The 23,860-nt window shown below is 38.3% G+C and overlaps 1 protein-coding gene across 1 annotated transcript in view; it reads right to left on the reverse strand.

Moving 5' to 3' along the window:
- Positions 1-358: 358 nt before the first annotated feature.
- Positions 359-23,860, reverse strand: part of Ras85D (GTPase ras-like protein 1) — a 209,477-nt gene continuing 185,975 nt past the window's right edge. The window contains exon 9 of the mRNA XM_090383776.1: positions 359-1,847. The gene's annotated coding sequence lies outside the window, so the exon portion shown is untranslated. The remainder of the gene's footprint in view (positions 1,848-23,860) is intronic.

Consider the following 23,860-nt stretch of genomic DNA (forward strand, 5'->3'; position numbering starts at 1 on the left):
TTTGACACTGCCAATGCCTTAAAGATGTTTCATTGTGTGCTCTTCAAATCTAGATACAAGTTGTAGATATTTTGTTTGATTATTGAAACAAAAAAGGACATCTCTTAAAACAGATGCTTTTAAGCACTGCAATTTGCTATAGCTTAAAAACAATGTCTACCTGTGTAGGGAACATTCTTACTTGGAAAATATAATTACCTTCAACACTGTGCATTTGGACAGTGCAGCAGAAACTGCCAAAAATTCTCTCTCTCTCTCTCTCTATATATATATATATATATATATAGGAGAGTGTATGTGTATATATACACCACACACACACACATATATATATATATATATATATATATATAAAATACAAGACCATGCATTATTTTTGAGGTATGCATCCTTGCATATAGAGGACAATGACTGTGATTCCAATTAACAAAAGTGTTTTTAACTTAAATGATAAACAGCTATAGCAAACATGCAGATAACTCTTAAAGATCAAAGAATCAACACATTTAATACTGCCATAAACAGAATGAAGACAGCTGCCTCCAAATTGATTCCTGCACTAAGAAAGAATTGTTTTCTAAGTGAGACGTACCACTGTACCAAAATCAAAGCTAAAATTGAGGCCTTTTTACAGTTATTATTTAAAGAATTATGACTAAAAAACACTTATGAACTTAATTATGGCCAGATACATAGTCTTTTGATTTCAAACAAGATTTGGTCCCATTTTTACCTTAAACATAGTACTCCATCTAAACTAATGATGTAAAATTTACAAGAAAAAAAAGTTTTGCTACAAATCAAAATCCTGAATTGTTAATGCATATAAAGTTTATTAATTCCTAAATCTGAAGCTTGGATAAACATGCATATAAGCAAATAACAGTTAATGCAATGCGTAATCAATTACTTTAAAGAAAACCTGGGGGGTTGGAGGGGTAACAGCTTTACTTCCATAATATAGTTACAATTACTTTATTTTCATCACACGAATAAAAATCACACAGCAGTTGATATTGTGATGTGTTTCTAATAAGATAAAAGCTACAAAAATTAATCTCAAAACAAATCTCAGCATCCATCCATACTAAGGAGTATCTCAAAAATACAAAGACGTTTATATGACATAATAAAGGCACAGAAAAATAATTACACTACAGATAAAGCCAACCCCAGCTTCTTAAAAAGGCAATGCCATAATATATAGCACATTAAGTAATTTACAGGCAAATACATAAAAAACACTTAGAACATCCAAATCACTGACATTCATTAGTTTTATTGCTACTTCAAAAAAGCAAGTCGTAGCTAAAGATTGTCTGATGCACTGACATAGTGAAAGTAAAAGGCATGAATCAACTATCAGTTATCCACTTGTAACAAAGCTGAATCAATTCTTGTTTCTTATATAGACCAAATGCCTCAATCCTATTGTTATGATATGTTATAAGACATCCAGAAGAAACCAAAGCACATTTGTAATAGCTGTGAAATTAAATCATTTTCTCTCCAGAACTGCCACTCTGGCATTGAAAAAATTAATGAGAAAGAACTGTACTGAACTGAGACAAGATTGGCATTACTGCTCAGAATGCAGTGATGAAATGCATTGCTTTAAATGGATTGCTTCCTGGATAAGTATTTTCACAGAAAACAGCAAATCCTTGTTTACAGTTACACTCATTGCAGCCTAAATTAATCATTTTGAGCTTATAATTCATTAAAAATTGAAGTCTCTGGGTTAGCACTAAAATTCATAAACCCCAAATTGTCATTTTCAGAACCCACACAGTTTGTGCAAGCTTCTTGACATGCTGTACATGAACTCCACTCTAGGCATAATATACCTAATACAAAAAATAAAATAAATATATTAAAATATATCATTAAATTATGTTACACAGCACAAAATATTGCCAAAAATTAAACTTCACAATACAGGTTGGTAACTCAAATACAAAAAAAACACTACATGCTATGCTGAAAATATTTTGCCCGGTTGTACAAAGTTTTCTATTCATTACATAAGTCATTGTTGAATTACATTTGCCACACGAGCCTTACACCTACAATGACAAAATATTCAAAAGACCTTGACAAGTAATGAAATTTATGACATTAACCCACAGCTAGCTGCACAGAGTTGATTAGACACCACACAATTTTAATCCCCCTGCAAGCTCATCAGCCACCTTATCCCACTGAACTGAAACTCAACCTACCTGGAAAGTAAAGTGTTTTCTTTAATTGTAATGGTCAGAAATGACTATTTCTGACCATTTGCGAGCAAAATGACACCACTTCCCAAATGGCACCAACGATGCTAACTCAGTCACTAATGTTGATTCAGTAGAGTAAGTAGCAGGCATGAGAATAAAACGTCAACATCATTCATAACTTCGGTTCTAGCAATAAATTTTAATAGCTGATCAATTAAACTGTTTAAAAATTTAAACAGTTTTGATTTAAGAACACAACAATAAAACAATCACTTCAACAAACACCAATCACTTCTTGCAGTAGTATTTGGTTATGATGTCATACTATTCTATAAATGGCTTTCGTCAACTAATGAATTGTAAAAATACCAAATCCAATTTCAGTTCACAACCTATAAGAGAATTTCAAAGATGGCTAAAACTCCAGCTGAGTAAAATCGAGAGAATTATGTAAGAATAAAAGCTTCACAGCCACTGAAGAAGCCTCCCATGTCGACAAAAAGAATGAGTTCAAAAACAAAAAAAAAAAATGCAGAATTTAATAAAATCTTTCTCAAGATTCTGATCAACATCAACCTTCTACATTGACTTCTCATCAAGAAGCTGGACCGTCAACATCATGAAATTATATTCAAGAACTTCCTGAAAATTTCGATCCAGAAGATTTGAGTTCAAATGAATTACCTGAGGATTTTTAATAGACAGAATACAACAACCAGCTTCGATTGCATCATCCAAAAAGAAACAATCATATTTCAGCTTAATTGCCTGTTATAGACCTTCCACAGGTTTCAACAGTAGTAGAGCAATATGGAAGTGATTTATCAACGAACTGTTGAAAAATCAGTGAGTGTTCAACCTGTTGGCAGTTATTTACATTTCACCCAACCAAAAGATCAAACACACTATTGAACTCATCCATTTTGTTTTACTTCCTTACACAACTGAAGGAGCTGCACTGCTACAACAACTTTCTCACAAAAAATGCAACCGAATACCAATGATACTTAGTGAAGATTTCAATTAATTTTGCAGATACTCAATCCAAACCTTTGACTGATTTCTTAGAAAATAAATTTGGGCTAATGTTAAATACTTCTAAATCTCTATCGACAAATCATGGAATTATAATTGATGCTGTTTCAGACTATTCACTCTTTGCAAACTCAAGTGTACGTATCATATTTTAGCTACCATGAACCCACTGAACATGTACTGCAACCTCAAATTGATGAAACTGCTGAAAAAAAAAATGCTTTAAAATGTTAAACATGTTTGGAGTCTTTTCATTCTTACCTTTAACCTTGCCCAAGCCAAGTAATTGCAATGGGATGATAATTGGATGGAAGGGATTTGTCACTCTTTTTACGAACTGGCTGGATATGAGCAAATTTCCAAGCAGAAGTAAAAATGCCTGCAAAGAACAGAAATTCAGGAACGGACAAATATAGAAAACAAAGGTTGTTGTTTTCTATATTCATCAATGAATACTGATGAAGGCATATCAGGCTGTTGTTATTTGGTTTTTAGCAGCATTAGCAACTAAGGCGATATTGCTCCGTGGATATGTGGTGGTCATTCTCTGACCTTTCTGCATCCTCCGTATGTGGTGGTCATCACGGGTTCGAACCCCAGTCTAATCAAGAAGCGTGTGCTTCGCACTGCTGCTCCTACCCACCTGGCTACTAGGCGCCAGGCATATTAGGCTTAATGTCCAAGTATGCAGATGATACAAAGGTTGGCAGGGTAGTTAATGACAGTATGCTATTGCAACAGGATCTAGAAAAGTTAGGCAGATGAGCTCAGAAATGGCAAATGAAGTTTAACATTGATGAATGCAAAGTACTGAATACGACCAGGCTGCCATGCACGGAAACTGAACTTGGCCTGTTATAACGTAAGATCACTCATCGGTGAAGACAGGATATTAGAGCTGGAAAAGGAATTAGAAAATGTGAATTGGAATATCATCGGTTTGGCTGAAACAAGAAGAAATGAATCACTTATAAGTTTATCAAGTGGAAATCTGCTGTACACCAACGGAAACAGTGAAAGGAGTGAAGGTGGAGTTGGGTTTCTGGTCCATAAAGATTTTAAAAACAACATTTTGGAATTCAAAAGTACATCATCAAGGGTATCAAGACTAATAGTCAAGATTTCTAAGAGGTACAAGCTAAAGATTATAATGATTTATGCACCAACATAGAGCCACGATGATGAAGAGGTTGAAGAAATGTACACCAAAATTGAGTCTTCTAGATGAGCAGAAAACCCACTACACTATTATTATGGGGGACTTCAATGCTAAGGTTGGAAAAAGGCAAAACAGCACAGAAAGAGGAACTATAGGAAATTTTGGAATTGGTGAAAGAAATAAGAGGTGAAAGACTTGTGGAATTTGCAGAATCTCAAGGACTGTCAGTAATGAACACTTTTTCAAGAAAAGGGTGAACAGAAAGTGGACATGGAGGAGTCCAAATGGATTAACAACTAATGAAATCGACTTCATCCTCACTAACAGAAGATATATTGTGAATGATGTTACTGTCCTGAATAAGGTAAATGTTGGAAGTGATCACAGAATGGTAAGATGTACACTTGATATAGATGTAGGAAAGGAAAGGAAAAAAGACTCGAGTAAATAATACAGGTCTTTGAGATAACAGAGGAGGAGAAAAAGCAGTATGTACTGGAACTTAAGAACAAGTTTGAGCTTCTGCAGACTGCTCAGGACTAAGATATCGACGAGGAATATTACAACTTTCTGAAAGTGATAAAGCCCAAGAAACCTATAGGGAAACAGAAATCCAAAGAAGAAAAAATTAGTCAAGAAACACTTGTCATGATGAACCAAAGACGACAAATGAAGAGCAAGAAAAACACTGACAGGGAGAAAATTGAGTATACTGAGTTATGTAAAGCCATTAGAAAGAGACTCAGAGAGGACATAAGAAGATTTAACACAAGAAAAGTAGAACAAACATTAAGGGAAAACAAAAGATTTAAATCAGCAGCCATGAGCAGTAATACAGAAAGACAAATGATACTGAAGAAGAGTAGCGATAGTGTACTCATAAACAACAGAGAAGGCATAATTGAAATAGCAGAAGACTACTATAGAGAATTATACAAAGAGCGAAGGAATGATGCCAGCAGTGGGGAAGATGGATTGCAAAGTAGCAACACATACGACATACCTGATATTCTTCCTGATGAGGTAGAACATGCATTGAAGAAAATGAAGAATCAGAAAGCCCTGGGGAAGATGAAGATTAGAGTTGTTAAAATTTGGAGGAAGAGACATAACACAAAAACTGGCAAGGCTCTTCACAAAGTGCATTAGAAAAGTGTGATGCCTAAGCAGTGGAATAATGCAATCATAGTTTTGCTGCATAAGAAAGGAGATAAATTGGAAATTATAGACCAATTAGCTTGTTATCCCACATCTACAAGTTGTTCACAAGGGTCATTACTAACAGATTAGAAAGAATACTTGATGAGAATCAATCGAAAGAGAAAGCTGGCTTTAGGACAGGATTCTCTCAACTATGTATCACCTTCACGTAATATCACAGCTAATGGAGAAAGCAAATGAATATAAAACACCATTATGCCTGGCATTTGTGGATTATGAAAAGGCATTTGACTCCATACAGCATAAGGCAATGTTTAGGGCACTGGAAAGATGAGGCATAGATACCCCATATATTATGATTTTGAAGAAAATATATGAGAGTGCTACCTCCTTTATTAGACTAGACAAAGACAGTAGCAAATTTAAAATCGAGAAAGGAGTTCAACAAGGAGACACAATATCTCTGAAGCTGTTTACTGCTGCCCTTGAGGAAGCTTTCAGAAGATTAGATTGGTCGCAGAAAGGAGTCAATGAACGGAGAGTACCTAAACCATTTACGATTTGCAGATGACATTGTGGTCATAAGTCACGATACCAAAGAATTACAGGAAAATCTTAATCAGTTATGCACAGTTAGTAAGGATTTTGAACTAAAGATGAATATGGCTAAAACAAAAGTAATGATGAACAAGTATGCCACAGAAAGGGAAATAATGATTGAAGGAGCAGTATTTGAAAAGGTGGAGTCATACTTATTTGGGACAAGTTATTAGCTGTAATAATGATAAATGGCTGGAAGTCAAGAGAAGAATAAATTTTGGATGGATAGCATTCAGGAAATATAGTCACATACTGAAGAGCAATATCCCAGTTTGTCTGAAACGTAAAATAATGAACCAATGTATACTCCCCACCATGACTTATGGAAGTGAAACTTGGGCACTCACCAAAAGAATGGAAGAGAAGCTGAGAACTACACAGCGAAGAATGGAACGAATTATACTGGGAATCAGACTGTTAGATAAGAAGAGAAACACATGGATTAGGCAGCAAACTCAAGTAAAGGACATTCTTATCAAAACTAAAGAACTAAAATGGTCTTGGGCCATAGCTCGAAGACATGATGACAGATGGACTAAGAAAATAACAGAATGGTACCCAAGAGGAGCTAGAAGAAAACCTGGAAGACAAAGGTGGAGATGGATAGATGAAATTCATGAGTTTTTGGGTAGTAAATGGATGGCCAGTGCTCAAAACAGAAGGAACTGGAAAGTTGCTGGAGAGACCTTCATCCTGCAGTGGATTGAAAATGGCTGATGATGATGATGAACCCCAGAGTAATGTACCAACTGTGTGGTACTACACTCAGGGTAGTGGAAAATGAAAAAGACCTAGGGGTAATTGTACAGTCAGGACAGCTCATGGAGTTTTTTGTCAATGGTATACAGGAATTTTGCTAGCGAGGATAAGGAGTTCATTATTCCAATGTATAAGGCAATAGTTAGGCCACATCTTGAGTACTGCATACAGGTCTGGAAGCCTCATTTTAGGAAGGGTGTGGGGAGCTCCTGGAACAAGTACAGTAAGAGCAACGAGATTGGTGAGGGGGGAAACAAAAGTTTTTTTGCAAATTGCAGTGTCTGGAGACTAGGCACACGTGAGGTGGTCCATGAATATTACAAAAATATCACATCTGGTCAACATGTTATGTCAAGGAAAACGGAGCTGGGTATATTCTTGCCTGTATACTATATCTGAAAATTTCATTACTTCACAGAACAGGCCCTCCTCACTTTTTTTAAACACTGAATACATCATGTCAAATTAATAGAACAAATTTGTCTGCTAAAAGATGATAAACCTCCCAAACAATTCCTCTTTCACTTCACAAATATGTGGTCTCAGTTACAATCTTAATGATGTCCACTTACACTTACAGCCTGCCAAGCCTTATATATGTTTTCTGACACAATCCCAATTATTGGTTGATTCGACCACTGCTCACCTCGGTTGTCCTGATTATTCGATGTAAGACTCCTCTTGCTATAGAGGTGGTACGTGTGCATATGTCCACTCTGATATTTCATCGGAGACTTGGTAATTTGGAATTTCCTCTTTTCAATCTTCTATAGATGAAAATTTCTCTGCCCCATTCGGTCAAATTTATCTGTTGTCTCTACTGTTATCTCAACTCAACTAATCACTTGGAACTCTGACATCCTCCCTTTGAAACTAGGTACTCCAGTCCAACTTTTCTAACAGCTGCCTTCAGTTTTCTAGTCACACGGACACAGCTGGTCAAGATGCAGATTCACAATTACTAATGACCTTGCAGAGATTGTTCATTTACCTACCAGAACAACACACAATCCTAAACAGAGCCAACATTGTATGTTTTTCACACAAACAACATTTCCAAGTACATACTCAGGGTGAGTGCTCCCCTAGGCACTTCTGATCATAACTTGGTGATGGTTTCTTGGTGATTACCCTGACTTCTAATCTCTCTTGGTATAAGCACATTACAAATATTGCTCCCTATGCATCTAAAACACTGGGTTCTCTCTCAGCATTACTTTTCTCCCAAACAGCTCTTCACACTCTGTACAAATTACAAATCTGCCCTACCATGGAATTTTCTCCCACATTTGGAGTGGTGCCCCCAAAACCTTTCTCGGGCTTCTAGATTTCATTCAGAAGAGGGCAGCTAGGATAATTAATGACTCATCCCTAACAGAGTCTCTCTACTCTGTTTCAGCTGCATGCCTTTTCTATAGACACTTCCACGGGCATTGTTCTTTTGAATTAGCTTTTAATTCCTGCTTTCTTTTCCAAACCAATCTGAACACATCACACAGCCAGTCAACATCCTTTTCCTGTCTAAATTCAAACTCACAGAACCAACTTTTCTTCTTCCTCATTTATTCATTCAATTTTTGATTTCTGGAACAATCTTCTTTCCTACATATTTCCCGAAACTTAAAAGCTACAGAAATTCAAGTCATGTTAACAAGTATCTTCTAACCCATGTATTTGGGGTTTTCATTAAAAAAACCCCCTCAAACCACTCAAGTATAGTATTTGAACCAAATACAAGATATGTCTCCTGTCTTTGATGGAGTCCCGATGTAGTTGTATTGGGTGTTTAGTGAAATGAGGACTATATGGCCATATTGCCCCTTTCATAGCATTTTTTGTGCAATATTGTGGTGTGAGTTGAATGCCAGATATCTGAAATTTGAACAGTTTAATTATTTTCAGAAAAGTAAGGAACTGTTAGCTTTGCATCTTATCCTATTATGTTTTGAAGTGTGAAAGGTTCCTGTAGATGTAACAAAGACTCGGACATTGCTTGTGTATTGCTTAACAGATAAATAAAATGGGATGGCTCTTGCCAGTAGGCAAGAAGAATTGGGTATTACATGTATGGCCAATGTGGGCCCTGATAAGGCTATGTGGTTTTTTTTATTTTTTTATTTTATTACTCCAAAACAACCGAAGCCTTACAGAGGAGGAATATGACAGTAGCAATACAGTAATAATTCTATTTACAATCTGTACACACTGTCAGGTCTCAATATACAATTTCAAATATACAAGGTCAATTTACAACATATACAATGCATATAATACGTTACAAGCGATTTGCATTTGAGCAAAGCTGTGGTAACAGAGAAATTTGTATTTCTAAGCATTTTGTTGTTTTCTTTTCTTGATAGTTCACAATTATTGATTGATTTGTGTTATTATTCTTATTGTTATCCCTATTTTTTTTTTTTTTCCCTAATTGTTATTTCTTATCTTTGTTCATTGAGAAAAAAGAATTTTTTTTTTTTTTTTTTTTCCCTTGTTAAAGCTAAGTATACCTATCTTTATAGTATTATTGTTGTTATTATTATTATTAAATTAGTCATTTATTTTCATTCTCTAGTAGTTTGATTGTAAAACCTTTGTAGCTCTTTTTTGATATTAATGTTTTCATTTAGCAATTTTGCAGTTCTGTTGAAGTAATGGAATCTGAGTTGATCAGTTCTGAATGGCTCTTGTGCCAGCATATTTTGTCTTCTCAAGGCTCTTGGAGGACAGCTGAAGTTGATGAGGTAGAGCAGCTCGGGGGCATCCAACTTTCCAGCCACGAGATGCATTAGGAATTTGCAGTCTGCCGCAGCTCTTCTTTGGTAGAGTGGTACAATCCCGAAGTGAATGCACCATTCATCGTAGGATTTTGTGTTCAATTCCAACCTAGATTTGTATGCCAGGAATCTGACTATGGATTTCTGAATACGTTCCAGTTGTTTTATAAGAATTTTGGTGTGAGGATTCCAGATTTGTGAGGCATATTCTAGAATTGGGTTGATTATCATTATGCAAGCTGTTTTTATGAGCTGTACGTTGGTGAAATCGAAGCAGATTCTTTGGTTTTTGTTTTATCTGCAAGAGTTTATTAGTTTCATCTTGCCATATTTGCATCCAGTGAGCTTGATAAACTATTGATATGATAGCTACAAATCAATAAATGGAACTTTTAATAGAGATGTATCAATTTCAGTAGGGCACTTTGTAATTCAATTACCACTCTCATTTCCAGGGATTATGAATGAGCTGGGATCCAACAAAAAGTGTTGCATTTCTTTGAGTTAAATTAGTATAAATGTAATTTGTTTCGAGGTGATATGAGTTTTTTTTTTGAAAGACAGCTACTGCACCCTGAGAATCAGTATAAATTTTATGATTTTAATAAAAAGATGAAGTTTCTCACTACTAGCTTTATAGCATTTGGTTCAGCAGTATAGTTTTTGTATTCAAGCAGGAGCTGAACAGAAGTGACTATTTAGAAAGACCACCGCTGCACCTGCTTCAGATTTTGAGCTATATATTTTTTGAGTGAATTCGGAGGTAGTCCTGCTCATGAGCCTTATGAAGCTGTATAATGTTAAGCCTTACAAGGGATCACTTTCTCTTGACTAATTATAATTGTTGAAGGCTGGCAGTTATTTAAACCATGGTGAGTTTGCTATGCATGTTTCTTGAAAGATTTTATAAAAGGTATATTCGAAAACTAAGGTAATTCTTCAGTCTAATAGATGTAGTTTTTGTCATTGGTTTATTTTTATGATACATTATAATAAATATAAATGCAACAAGCCATAATACTATAAGAACTTAAAATACTATTAAATGTAAGTGTCGGTACACCATAAATAGCTCTTAAATGAAAACTACAAACATAGTGTAAAGGCATCATTTTAATTGTATCTCATATTGTGATCATCCTTTGCAATGGATTATCATGTACTGCACTACCTCAATTAAGTAACATTTCACCAATAGAGAACACTATTGTTACTTATTCTCGGTGGGCACCACCTCCCAGACAGTACTGTTTCAAAGCTCGTTGGCCTTTTGGTTGTGCCCACTGAGAATTAAGTAATGCTTCCCCAATAGAGAACACTATTGTTATTTATTCTCAGTGGGCACCACCTCCCAGATGGTACAGCACTGTTTCAAAGCCTGTTGGCCTTTTGGTGGTGCCTACCGAGAATAAGTAACAATAGTCTTCTCTATTGGTGAAGAGTTACTTATTCGAGGTAGTGCAATACATGGTAACCCATTGTGAAGGATGATCACAATATGAGATACAACTGAAATGATACGTTTACACTATATTTGTAGTTTTCATTTAAAAACTATCTATGGTGTATCTACATCTATACAGGTGACCCCTGCTTAACGCTGATAATTTGTTCTGGAAAAACAGAGCGCTAAGAGAATCCACACTAAGCGAGATTTCTTCTGTTCCAATGTAGCATTAGGGTTGTGATTGCAAGATATTTGCTGTTGAGATTTCCTAATCTTCCAAACTGCTCTCCCTTATGTTAGTGGATCTATTAATGGTTGTGATGCACTGAGCCCATGTTTATTTTTTATTATGTCTAATAAATTGAGCTTTGGCTTTTGACTTCTTATATTGGATTAAATTAGTAGTTGTGGCATGGTTATGAAAAATATTCCAGAGTTGTTTTCTTTCTTTGCAGTACTGCAGGCTTCATTCCACCAATTCTTAGGGTAATGGTGAATTTTATTGGAAGATTTTAGTATAGTACATTCAGCTGTTATCCAGTGAGTCACATAATCACTACAAATCAATCAACAGGGTCTGAATACTGCTTTCATCCAGTTGAGTTAGTTATTTGTATTCTGACCAAATAGCTTTGTTGAACTTCCAAGTCGTTCTTATTCCGTTTTGTCGGGGAAGTTTGTTAACAAGGTACATATTACTAGAAAACACTGTATTTCAGTTTTCATTTGATTGAAAGTGCTAAATCAATAAGGTGGAGATAACAGTAGGGAACATAAGGATAAATCTGTTGCTGAGCTGGATCTGCATGCTAGTTAGATGAGAACATATATGCTGAGGAGGGTTAAGTTTGTTTGTCCAGCAGTTTTTCAGTTAATTGCCCTCTCCTATCCAGATGTAAAAAGTCCCACAGAGGATGACATTCAGTCATATTACTCTGGATACAAAAAAAAGGAGAGAGGGAGAATTGACTAAATCATCAAGTATCTGTAAAGGTGAAAGATATAATAAAGCAAGCATTATTGTTATACCAAAGTTAACTCTACCTGCTACTGATATGGGTGTTGGCAGAGGTACTGGTCTGGAAGGAAGGAAAGATTTAAGATTTAAATGTTATTGTCAAATCTCTGTGTGCTGAAGTAGAGGAATTTTTATCCTTCCTAAATAAATATATTGCAAAAGGTATTTGAGGTGTAAGATTAATTTCCTGTGAACGCAAACCTACAGGATTATACTGCTCCAGGGGATCATACACATCATATAGGTTGCTATGAAGGCCATAACAGTTCCACTGAATCAGAGTACACATTATTTAGATTTGTTTGAGGTTTCTTGTTTCCAGTAAATTTGTTTGTGGTGGTCAGGTTTTGTTTTGTCCATTTTTTTTTTTTGGATAAAATGGCTTGCTTGTGTCCATATCTTCTACATGTATTTTGAGAACAGGATCATCATAATCTTCCTCATTGTCAATATCCATATGATCAGTAGTGTGTTTCTTTTTGTCAACTGTTATACGGTCTTTGCTTGATCCACCAAGTATGAGATAGAATGTTTATCTGTATTTATAGCTTGTGTGACATTTTCAGGAATAGTTTATTTTTCTGATGATGTGAGACAGTAACATCTGTTTTTACTGCTATTGTACATATCAGTTGGATTATTGAGGCATACATAACAGTTCTATTAGTTGTGAGAAATTGCCTTTTGCTTCTTGATAAGATCTTTCGTGTTAAACCTTGTATTTCTGAATTTTCTTCTCCCCTTTCCATTGTTTGCATTCTTTTGAGGTGGAATGACTGCCTTGATTAGGACATTTTAATACTTGCACAGCGTAATCTGTCTGAATGTGTTCTCTGGACCCACAGGACACATACACGCAAACTCTTCTGCAGACTGTTTGTGAGTATTAATTGTTTGCATTTGAAGCACTCAACTGCGCTAGGAATGTAAGGTCTCACTCAACAGTTCAAATAACCAGTTAATTGTTAAGTTTGGTGTGTTGAAGGCAAGGATAATGGTATAGGTGTATGATATTGTGATTTGCTAGTTTCCTCTTCTGTAACATTTTAAATGTCCCATTTGGCAATTACTTCTTTTGATGTATTTAAAGAGGTGTGCAAAGTTACCTGTGTTGGGATTCCTCTGAAAGAGGAGATATTCAGTCTTTTAGCATGACAATGTTCTGTCATTTCAATTAAGATGTCACCTGATCTTAGTTGGGCACGCATCCCTATTTCATTGTTTGGCATTGGAAAAGTTACATTATTTTGTCTGTATGATTTGGACCAATAACAATGCCATGTTATTGGAATCCATAATTTCCTCCTTTTGGCCCTGGGGGTTAGCTTTACCATGCAGGTTTCCTGCCCCACTTTAGGTAGGCAGGAGCAGTGTCGCAAGAGTAACTAAACAGTACAGTTAGTTAGTTAGTTAATTGAGTTTTATTGGCGCATCAGCAACTTAGGCTATAATGCGCCAAAAACTTTGTCAACAAAATTAGTAAAACATTCAGTGACCTATACTCTGACTTAGTATAAAAACTAATTGTAAACTGTAAAAGACAAATATCTGTAAACAAGTAACAATAGTAAATCTTAAAATAATAAGATTTTTTTTTTTTTTTTTTTTTTAAATACGAGTAAAAAGGTTTATTGTTTTTAGGAAACTAAAAATAGCAGACACATGGTCATTGTCGGATAAAATCTGACTGAGTGTATATGGCTCAGTCAGATGGTTAAAAGCGGTATAACGAGCATTTCTAAAATTGGTACAGTCACATAAAATATGTTTAATGGATAAAATGGTGTCGCACTGCTCGCACATAGGAGGGTCATCAGCCCTCAGCAAAAAGGAGTGTGTTAGATGACAGTGTCCTATGCGGAGCCGAGCAAGAACAACTTCCTCTTTGCGATCCCTGCGTAAGCTGGACCGCCATGGATGGATCATAGGCTTAATTCGACATAGTTTGTTTGTAGTAATCAGTCGATGCCACGAATCTTGCCACTGAGATTGTAGGTTACTACGGATCACTTGCCTGTAGTCTGTATAGGGGACTAACAGGTCAAGATTATCCGTCAGGGCTGCAGTGTCAGCCAAATCATTTCCTCTAATCCCGATGTGACTGGGGATCCAGCAGAATCGGATATCGAATCCACTTACAAAGAGGCTGTATATTATCTGCTGGATTCGGGACAGGGTTGGATGATTAGTGTGTGACATCGCTGATAAAGCCTGTAGTGCACTCATTGAGTCGGCATATATAATACACCGTTTGTAACGGTGTTTTCTTATGTGATCTAGAGCTAACTCTATGGCATGCAACTCTGGTGTAAATGCTGCAGTCAAGGGGTATCTGCTCTGATATGGTATTATTTGGAAAGACAGCAGCAGATCCCACATACGATTCTGACATTGAGCCGTCTGTGAAAACTGGCAAGAAGTCAGAATATTCTGCACGGTGTTGTGAATAGAGCTGAAGGTAGACAGAAGACGGAGTATTAGACTTTGTCGCAAGTTTGAGCGAGAAGTCACATGCTGGTGTTTGTGCATGCCAGGGTGGAAGGGGCTCTTTTGGTGATTGAGCGACCCTGTCTACCGAGATGTTAAGCTCATTGAGTAGCTCTTGAACACGAATGCCGAATGGGCGATTGGCGGTCCGCCGCGTGTTATAAAGATTTTCCCATCGTGGCTCAAAAATGGATGTCCACGTGGGATGGTCCGGCAGGGACTTCAGCTTGAAGGCATATTGTAGAGATAACTGCATTCGTCGAAGCGACAAGGATGGTTCATTTGCTTCGACATACAGACTTTGGACAGGTGATGTTCGGAATGCACCAGTAGCGATACGAATGGCTTGGTGATGGATGGGGTCAAACCAACGAACAGCGCTATTTCTGGCAGATGCATACACCTGAGACCCGTAATCTAATTTTGAGCGTACAAGTGCACGGTACAGACGTAGTAGAGTGCATCGGTCTGCACCCCAAGAGGTAGAAGAGAGAGAGCGGAGGATGTTAAGCCCTCTCGTACACTTCGTACGTAGCTGACGAATGTGTTGAACAAATGTCAACTTTTTGTCAAAAATGAGTCCCAGGAATTTTGTCTCTGATACGACTGGAATGGTGCTTTGTCCAAGTCGTAATTCAGGCTCAGGGTGGAGGTTACGTTTACGACAAAAATGGACGCAAACGGTCTTCTCCGGTGAGAACCTGAAACCATTGGCCGTGTGGCCCAGATGTTAACACGGTCAATAGCTTGTTGCAGTTGTCTCTCAATAACCCTCATATTGCATGATTGAGAGAATATGCTGAAGTCATCGACATAGAGTGCACTGTTTATAGTTGGAGGAAGTTGTTTAGAAATAGCGTTTATTTTAATGGCAAAAAGCGTAACACTTAAGACAGATCCTTGTGGTACCCCCTCCTCTTGGCAAAAAGACCGTGAAAGGGAGGATCCTACACGAACTTGGAAATAACGGCAGGATAAAAAATTTTTAATAAAAATGGGAAGGTGGCCTCTCAGACCGACGTTGTGAAGGTCTTTTAAAATACCAAATCTCCAAGTTGTGTCGTACGCTTTTTCCATGTCAAAGAACACCGACACCAAGTGTTCTCTTTTTAGGAAAGCATCTCGGATTGATGTTTCCAGTCTAATTAAGTGGTCCAGTGTGGACCTGTTTCTTCGGAAGCCGCACTGAAAACGGGAGAGAAGGCAGTTCGATTCTAAATACCATAAGAGACGAGCATTGACCATTCTCTCCAATATTTTGCACAGACACCTGGTCAGAGCAATAGGACGATAGTTTTTTGGACATTTAGGATCCTTTCCCGGCTTAGCAAAAGCAAGAATAGTTGCCTTGCGCCAGGTATCCGGAAAGTGCTCTTCAAGGAAGATTCTGTTATACAGGAAAAGCAAACGGTCCATGGATTCTGTTGAAAGATGTTTGATCATTTCATAATGGATGTTGTCTGGTCCAGCAGCAGTAGCCTTTGTACGGGCAAGTGCTGTTTTCAGCTCGTGGATAGTAAATGGCCCATTATCTGGGTGGGGACCCTTCATTGTAAACTTAAGGGCCTGATTTTCAGTGTTGCCCTTTAAGACCAGAAACTCTGGGGAGTAAGATGATGTTGCTGCGATGTTGGAAAAAGTTTCCCCAAGAGCATTTGCTATTGCAGTAGAGTCTGCAATAGTACATCCATTATATTCAAGGACCGATGAGGGGTGTGCTGTGTATTTTCCCTTCATTCTCCGGATTTTATCCCAGACTACCTTAGAGTTGGTAGAGTGGTTAATAGATGATGTAAAACGGATCCACGATTCCTTTTGACTCTGACGACGGATGTAGCGTGCTTTGGCTCGTGCACGTTTAAAGGCTATGAGATTGGTCGTGGTAGGATATCGGCGGAATATCCCCCACGCTTTGTTTTGAGCCTTTTTTGCTGCTGTGCATTGTGAATTCCACCAGGGTTTGGGAAATGGTGGAAACCGGGCAGATGTTTTTGGAACAGTATTCGCAGCTGCTTGGACAATATTTTCTGTGATGTACTTAACTGCATCATTGATAGGCTCTTGACTGACTGTACTAAGATCAAAATTTGCCTGGTGTTGGAAGGCAGTCCAGTCAGCCTGATCAAACTTCCACCGTGGTAACCTGAAGGGAAGACATGGTCTCCCACTGTGTAACATGGTTATCACCGGGAAGTGATCACTTCCGTATGGATTCTCCTCCACTTCCCAAGTGAGTGAAGGGAGCAGAGAAGGGGAGCAGATAGAGAGATCAATGGCAGAAAAAGTACGGGTAGGCATGTGGAAGAAGGTGTTTGTTCCAGTATTTAGAAGGGAAAGGTCATTGTCATTGAGCATGCGCTCTATGACTCGTCCCCTTCCGTTGATGTTAGCACTACCCCACAGGGTGGTATGTCCATTCATATCCCCGAGAAGTAATAAAGGGGGAGGCAACTGCATTAGAAGATCATCAAGGTCTTCCCGGGAGATGTCAGTCCCAGGTGGCAAATAGATAGAGCAGACGGTTAATAAAAATCCCACCGTAAGGCAAATTGCAACAGCTTCTATGCTAGTTGTAATTGGCAAGGGCTGCACTGGGGTCTGGTTACCCACAAGGATAGCCACTCCCCCATGTACAGAGCCCTCCGCAATTCTATCCTTACGAAAAATTGTGGTGTTATGCATCGTGGGATCGTCATTTGCCTTTAGATATGCCTCCTGCAAGCAAAAGCAAACTGGCTCGTGCTTTTGCAGGAGGGCCTTGATGTCATCAATATTTCGCCGGAATCCACGACAATTCCATTGTAGGAATTTAGCCATTATTTTGGCTTGGTGGGTCCATCAGGCGGCTTCCGAGGTGCTGAGGGCTTACTTTTATCAGTCTTGGATTTGTCTTTTTTGGGGAAGAAAGGACGCTGTCCCGTGTCCATTTCCTCCTCCGCAAAGAGTTCCAAGACTGACTCTTTGGGTACCTCCTTCTGCTCAACATCCATCTTTTCTTGGGTACTAGGGGCTACTTCCCCTTTTTTATTCTTTTCTTTAATAGTTACCTTTGGAACTTGTGGAGCGTTAGGAGGTACCGATATAGGAGTGGCAGCTGATTGGTCCTTCTGCGCAGGTTTTTGAGAACTTAAAAGGTAACGCGCGATGGGAGTGAAAGACTCCTTTGGAGGAATGGTCATGTCCGTCTGAGTTCCGACGGAACATCTCCCTGCTACCTTCTGGGCGTAGGTAGGTCTGTTGATATTCAGGGGTTTGACCGATTTCCTTGCCTCCTGGTATGATATATTTAGCTCTGCCTTCAGCCGTTGAATTTCTTTTTCTTCTTTCCACCTTTGGCATGCTCGTGAATAGGCCGGGTGTTCGCCTTCACAGTTAATACAGGTGGGTTTTGCGGCTGAACATGCTGTTGTTTCGTGGTCCTTTGCACCGCATCGAGCGCATGCAAGGACTCCACGGCAGGCCATTTGAGAATGTCCATACTTCTGGCATTTGAAACACCGTAAAGGGTTCGGAATGTATGGATGCACTGAACAGTTGATGTATCCAGCTTTAATCTCATCAGGAGGTTTAGGAGTGTTAAAAGTCAGGATAACGCCCCTGGTTTTAACAATTTTTCCATCCCTTCGCGCAGTGATTCTCTTGATGGCAATGACTCCCTGTGGTTTTAATTCGGAGCAGATTTCCTCCTCATATACGTCGAGAAGGTCCCACTCCGAAATGACACCTCTAGATGAATTGAGTGTTCTGTGTGGTGTCACTGTTATAGGGATTCCTCCGATTGATGTTGTTCGGAGTAGGTGTTCTGATTGCCTGTCATTTTTAGTTTCAATTCAAAAGAGATATATCATCTTGCTTAGAAATCGGAGTGTCACCAAAGATAAGAATAGGAGCAGAAGAATCCTTTTTGTGAGATATAAGACAGGACTGAAATCAACTACGTTGTCTTTGCCCCACTGGAGAATTATCTGGAGATGGGCATTTAAGGAATTGATTGCGGATATTTGAGAAGTTGAAGCTGATTGAGCAGGGCAAGGTTTCTCAAACTGGAAAGTGGAATGCAATGTGCTGTCATCAGCAAAACTATGGATAGGATTTCAGATCAATGAAAGAAGGTCATTAATATACAAGAGGAAAAGAATGGAGGAAAAGAACTGAACTTTGGGGGACACCAGCATTAGTAGTGAAGTTTGAAGACAGAGAGCCATCTACCATAACTCACTGTGAGCGGACAGAGAAAAAACTGGATAACCAATTACAAAGAATAGTTGACAAACTATAAGATGGAAGCTTGTTTAGAAGATCTTTATGCCAAACTTGATTGAAAGCTTTTGAGATGTCAAGAGCAACTGCTTATATTTCACCGAACTTTTCCGTTGAATTTGTTCATAAATTGGTAACATAAGCCAGAATATCACCTGTGGATCGACACTGACGGAATCCATACTGATGATCGTTGATCAGATGGAACATTTCTAGATAGTTTAAGAGTTGATGGTTAAGTGATTTCTCAATTTCTTTAGAAAGAGTAGAGGTATTTGGATGGGAGGGATTTGTCACCCTTTTTAAGAACTGGCTGGATATGAGAATTTCCAAGTAGAAGGAAAAACACCTTTGGAATAAGAAAGTGAATAAAAAGGTGGCATAGAACAGGAGTAAGTTCAGGAGTGTAGGTTTTGAGAACAAGTGGAGAAATACCATCAGGACATAATCTTCATTATGTTTTAGGAGTAAGTTCAGGAGCATAGGTTTTGAGAACAAGTGGACAAATACCTTCAGGACATAATCTTCATTATGTATTGAGATTGGCATCACAAATTTGAACAATTATTTAAAAATATCCAGCCTCAATCATCTCATTAAATGTTAAGTTTTGTCCACTGAATGTTATTTTGTATTGTACCTAATAAAATTTTCGACTATTTCATTTTAGGTTTATCGTTATATTTATTTATTCACCTTAATATTGAAAAGCAGTGATCCTTTTTCAGGTTGTAAATTTTCTAAAATGAACATTTAAAAGCAAAAGTAAAGTATTTCAAACAGAAACAAAAGTAAAGTATTTCAAACAGAAACAAACGTAAAGTATTTCAAAAAAAAAAGAAAAAAAGTAAGTCATATTTTTATAATTTTAATAAAATCTAAAATATAAATCATTGATATAGATTTGTTGCACATAAAAGTGTGCTGGGAATTTGCATTTTTTTTTATATAGCTTGAAAAGAAAAAAAACGGTTACATGAAAATAGAAACTTCCTTTTTCGAGTAACAAGATATAGAAAATGTGACACACGATTTTTTCTTGAATCACTGTTGCGTCCCGCAAAACAAATCTAACTTTGAATTTGGCCCCCATACGGGAAAAGGTTGGAATGTACAATGTATCACTGCTGTACATTGTAAATTCGTTATTAATATATGTTTTTAAAATTCATTCAATTTAACAGACTTTTGGCAAGAGTGGACATCCCTTTCTCCCAATTAGTCCGTTAAATCGAGGGCTTACTGTAATTTATAATATTTACTAGTTTATAATTTATTATAATTATAACATAATTTGCCGCCTCCGTAGCCAGGTGGCCAGGAGCAGCAGCGCGTAGCACACACTTCCTGATTAGACCGGGGTTCGAACCTGTGACCATCAAATACGGAGGATGCGGAAGGTCAGGGAATGACCACTTCATATCCCCAGCCCGGATAAAAGGTGAGGGTTGGCATCAGGAAGGGCATCCGGCCATAAAAATTTCATGCCAAAACAGTAAAAATGCTGACCTCATATATATAAAGGGAAAAGGCGAGGACAAAATAAAAAATAATTATAACATAATTTATATAATATATAATAAAAAATATTCAATTTTCACTGGTTGTCAGATGTTGGCTAGTTAATGGAGTTCCTTGCTTCCCACTGATGAGCTGCCAATAAGAAGTGAAACAGGTTTTCCTTTGCAGAGGGTGACACAGCCTTTACAAATCAGTAATATTATACTTTACTTTTGAGGATAGTTTTTCTCACATTCTTTAAAAAACATTAATGTAGATGAAAGACATGGAAGTAGCTCTTATCTTTTGGCATTTCCTTCTGTGCATTGAATGAACACTGAACTGCTGTCAGTGAGAGATCAGGCATTCATGAGATTGCCTGAACTCTCACCGATAAGTTTTCATTAAGCACCGAAACAGCCATCTACCTACTTGAATTATTATGAGTATTGCACTATATACTTCAGTACTGGTATTGCACTATATATTTCAGTATGGTGTTGACAGGCCTACAAATAGAACTATTTGGAGCTCTTTTTATAGGATGGTGTCATGGAGTCATTAAATGTATACCATATGAAATGGCAGGTGACATACAGGAGCTCACATCTGGTGAGTATGGGCTTGGCACACCCAGGGTCCTGCGCTGGATATCATCATTCTTTTCTTTCTTGGTGATTCCCTTCTGCTTCTGACACTCTCTCTCTCTCTCTCTCTCTCTCTCTCTCTCTCTCTCTCTCTCTCTCTCTCTCTCTCTCTCTCTCTCTCTCTCTCTCTCTCTCTCTCTCTCTCCCCCCCCCCAGGGTAACTCAGAAATTTTTTATTTTTTTTTGGCTGGTGCAGCAAAAGCCTCAGGCTTCCTTGCACCATATGGCTAATGATAAAGATAAAGATAAAGAAATTAAGAGGTCTCCAGAACGGAGCCTCTTAACTGACTTGGGTGAACCTGCTAACCCCATCTAACCCTTTTTGAATAAAAAAGGGCGACATTTTACCAATCGGTTTTTCACCGGTTGAGTGCATAATCAGGAACCTTGGAACAGGCCCTGATGGTACTTCTGTTCGCTGCCTCTTTGTACTAATAGTACTATCTGGGTCTTCGTCTATGTTTGCAGATAGGGACCGGGTTGGGGCCCCTGAAGAAATGAGTTTATCAGGATTCATGAAGGTTATTTAGTTGTTCAGTGCCCGGGCTCCCCACCCACCACGGAGCCCAAAGGGACGCCCACTACCCGGCATGCAATAAATGCGCTCGGGAGTGGGACGCCAGGGCTACCCAGACACTATACCCGCACCGCCGCCAGCCTGAATCCTGTCCCTCGGACCATGAGGGTAGGGGCGTGGCATTGACACGGTTGACCCTCGCAGGCGAACCTACTAGCCGATTGATCCTAGCCGGGCCTTCCAGGACCACCCGTCTTGTCGAAGCAGGGGCCAAAGTGGTGTATTGGAGCTGGGCCCCTCAACCACCAGGATCCCCCTTTCCGAATTTCCACGGGTCGCAGCGCACGGCAAACACGCCGGATTCCATTGATGTAAGCCCGGAACCTAGGCTGTGGGCGTTGGATCCCAGTGATGCTAGTCTGGAAATCCAGCAGCGTCACTGGGAGGTCCCCTCACCACGTACAGGTGCCCACGTCGAGGGGCTAAACAGTACAAAAACCAGTTGGTAACTAGAGAAAAGAGAAAAAGAAAGGAGGATTTCCTTTCTGAGAGCATGCTTGCTTTGAAAAGCTCTATTTTAATGAAACTAAATTGGGACAATGTTTAAAAATGAAAGCTACAATTGGTTTGTGACAGGATGAAACATATCAATCGCTTTGAAAAAGACTGCCTGGTCACTAAATTGTTTTGGCACCCATGACACTTCAGTACCTCTATATTGCTACCAAACATCGGGGCATTTGTAATGTGCACAACTTTTATGTTTGCAAAGCCACACATAGGGGAACTGATATGGCTCAAGGGAATGTCTTTATGTTTTTAAGATGCAAAAAAGTGTGGAGGACATTAAGCACAAATTCAGCATTGTGATGTGCAAATATGAGGGCTTGAAGAGCAGAGTTAATGCCGTCAAAAATTAAAACAAAGAACCCATCAAGCACAACTGTGCAGCTCAATACTGAAGCATGTAGTCATTCACCAGACCACCAAGTGGCATCCACGATTCCCTAGTCATTCACTCACACACACACACAGTGCAAAAAAAAAAAAAAAAAAAAGAGGATAGGTGGAATAGGCCCACTGTATGGTACAAACAATATAAAAATAGTCAAACAGAATTTACTTAACAGATATGGTGCAATGTTGAGAAAAATCTACGAGTTAGGATTAAATCTTAAAGTGTTTGGAATTTTGAGTTGACATGACAGGATGGAATATATGATGAAAGCATTCAATTTGCCTGAGGAGAGATTTGTGCAAGTCTCTCCACAGGCAAATTTTCTCGGCATAGTCTGTGCTGAAGGGAAGAATATTTGCTGATGCTAATGACACAGTGTTAAGTGGGCTAGAAAACAGTAGTTTGGGTGAGGGGATGATACAGATTAACAGCAATTGCAAGCAGAGGTAACACTGAATTCTTGAGCTGCTTCTACTAGGATGTACAGGATGGGGAAAAAAATTTAGAAATTACAAGGACTGCTGGGAGAGTCGTCACAGAATAAGTATATAGGCTGTGTTACGAACAAAAACAGGCACACATATATAAATTATTGTAAAGTAATGCTAGGAGTATAGCAAATAAATCTGATGTATTGAAACATTGTAAGAACATACATATAAGGCACACAGAATTTGGATACAGTGAGTACAAAGTGTATACATTTGTCATTTGAGTGAGCTTTCATCCCAAGTTGCCACACAGGTTTTCACCCATGAGCGACTTGGTTCTCAATCGTGTATTCTTCTCTACCAATCTAATAGGTTATTTCAACATAAAGACCAACTGGTCAACTCAAAAACAAAAGGTTATATTCACCATGTTTCAACCATTTGGCTTCGTGATGGGGATGGGCCAATCGCACCCCACACCACGAGTTACTGTCCCTGCCATGAGGAGGTAGGTCACTACTACTAGTGTATACATTTGTCATTTGGAGAACTTCCATCCTTAGTTGCCTCCTGGGTTTCCAGTTCCTTTTGTTTTAATAGTATTCTCACCAACTACAAAACTAGTAGATTAATCTAACAACACAATAAAACCGGTCAACACAACTCAAATAACAAAACAAAATAAAATTCATTGACCATTTAGCCTTGTGGCGGTGATGGGCAATCACACCCTCACCACAAGGAGGTAGGTCACTAAACTCCGGGTCTCCCCGATTGCAAAAAACACCTTTTTTACAAAAATCGGCAAATCTGCCATAAGCAATTTTTGTTAACATCTTCTGTATACTTGAGCATACATTTTGTCATTTTAGTGAGCTTTCATCCCAA

This window comes from Mastigoproctus giganteus, chromosome 10, assembly GCF_048544385.1.
Source record: "Mastigoproctus giganteus isolate SK-2022 chromosome 10, ASM4854438v1, whole genome shotgun sequence".
Classification (NCBI taxonomy): Eukaryota; Metazoa; Arthropoda; class Arachnida; order Uropygi; family Thelyphonidae; genus Mastigoproctus; species Mastigoproctus giganteus.